Source organism: Sceloporus undulatus, chromosome 1 (assembly GCF_019175285.1).
Source record: "Sceloporus undulatus isolate JIND9_A2432 ecotype Alabama chromosome 1, SceUnd_v1.1, whole genome shotgun sequence".
Taxonomy (NCBI): domain Eukaryota; kingdom Metazoa; phylum Chordata; class Lepidosauria; order Squamata; family Phrynosomatidae; genus Sceloporus; species Sceloporus undulatus.
This window is the reverse complement of record NC_056522.1, coordinates 62,171,174-62,173,352: the sequence shown is the minus strand read 5'-3', so window position 1 is coordinate 62,173,352 and position 2,179 is coordinate 62,171,174.

Sequence of the window (2,179 nt, the reverse complement as noted above, 5' to 3'; positions counted from 1 at the left end):
AGTCTTCAATCAATTTGTTATGTTATTATGAAACTCAACAGGAAAGTTTCCTCTTTATAAAGACTAATGGATGCATTTATTCCCTTAAAGGTGCAAGTGGTTCCTTATGGGCAGAGCCCAATTCCGCTCATGAAGCAAGAGGATTAAAACAATAGAAATGATTGATAGGACATGTCAAGGGATTCCTAGGGAATCCATTGATCAATAAGGCACTAAAAAGGGTGATTTAGGAAGTCTGCCACCCTCCAGCTAATGAACCCCTACCTGGGGTTACTGTTACAAGTTTGGCCACCTGAGCAACAGTTGCTGCCACATTTTTTATTTCAACAAAGGAGAATCTTTATTTCACTGTAAACTTCACAGTAGCCAGGAAGGAAGATGCATGAGCTTTGTTCCATTATTTCTTTATTTATTTTGGTGAGGTCCAAGGATATGGATAAAGGGAAAGATGGCCTGATGGAGCCGTGGTAGCGCAGTGGCTAAATGCCTGTATTGCAGCCACTCACTCACTAACCACAAGGTTGTGAGTTCAATACCAGCCGAGGCTCCGGGTTGACTCAGCCTGGCATTCTTCTGAGGTTGCTAAAATAGTACCCAGCTTGCTGGGGACAATTTGCTTACACATTGTAAACTGCTTAGGGAGTGCTTAAGTGCACTGATAAGTGGTATAGAAATGCACTTGCTATTACTATTGAGAAGCTTGCTGCTTGGAGCAATATTTTTTCCTGTAGAAATGATTCCAAGATGTGTTGAGGCTTCTCCAGCAGCAAAACCATTAACAAGAAAGTATGAAGGAAACCACACCATGGCCTCTGCCCTAGCAACACTTCTTCTTGCTTAAGGCTATCCTCTGTTTTCCACACGTTCTGGCTTCTGAATCTAAGTGTAGAGTAGTACTGGCCCACCCAAACTGACCATTATAATTTTATGTTCAAGTTTCACAAGCGATGTGACTGTCCTTTTTAGACCTTTTCATATTCAGCAACATTTTAGCTACTTATGGAATGGAATGGAAGGAGAGCAATGTATGGGTGTTTCAGATACTATTTTTCATGCATATTTGCATGAATGTGTATTGCAATGGAAATCTTTGTGAACAAGCTGAAAACTGAAGAATTATAACGTTTTCCAATTTACATGAATTATTTAAAAGGCATCCAACACTCTCCACTCAAAGTATATTTGAGGATAATACCGTCAAACCTTCATATCCGCAGGGGATTCATTCCAGACGCACACACACACACCGATATGAAAAACCTCAGGACCTCAAGTCCTGTTGTCCTTCATAGTGGCATGCTGGGTGTGCGCCACCATTTGGGACAATGGGGCTTGTCGTACATGGATGCTCAAATCCACAGATGGCAAGCCCATGGATGGCAAGGTCCCACTGTACTGGGATCCTGTACTGGATCCCCATGGAAGAGTTTTTCTGCAACCAGGACAGGTTCAAGACAATACAAGATCCCTTGCTTAAACAAGGGCATTTGAAGAATATATATTCATTTATTATCTATTTAGCGTTGTTGGGGTTCTTTTGCCCATCCGTCTTCCAAAGTGATACTTGGCAGAATGTGCAGTAGCATTATGTGTCATATCACAGAATTTTCATCTGGCTAACAGTGGCATGAACCTAGAAGCCTTTTCACATGAACTGAACATACATTCTTATGGGTGGTATTCATTCAACCTCTTTTTTTTTTTTTTAAGAAAAAGGAAGACAAAAGCACTGAACTTTACCAAAAGCTACAAAAGCTAGAGCAAGAGACTGAACTGCTCAGAGATATTAACAGAGCTCTAAGGGAAGAAAATGTACTTCTGAAGGATAAACTGAAAGCATGTGAGGCAGAAATCCAGCAGAGTAAGGACCTGACTTCTTTATAAATTAAGATACACACCTTTACTTTTGCTTCCTTTCAGACTACTACTGATTACTCCTTTAATGTCTATTTTAGGTGGGATATTCATTTAAATTTTTTTACAGTGGCCCATGTAAAACACCTCATTAAAGTTTTGTGTTATTATGTAAGCAAGGTTTTTTTGGGGTGGGAGGTGGGAGAGTGCTCCTGGCTTTTATAAATGACTGAAAACAGGACTTTTTACACCCGTTTATTCAAAATCAAGATTAAAAGCACACAGTGTCCCAATAAAGTGATACTGTAAAAGAAAGTGTGTTTTT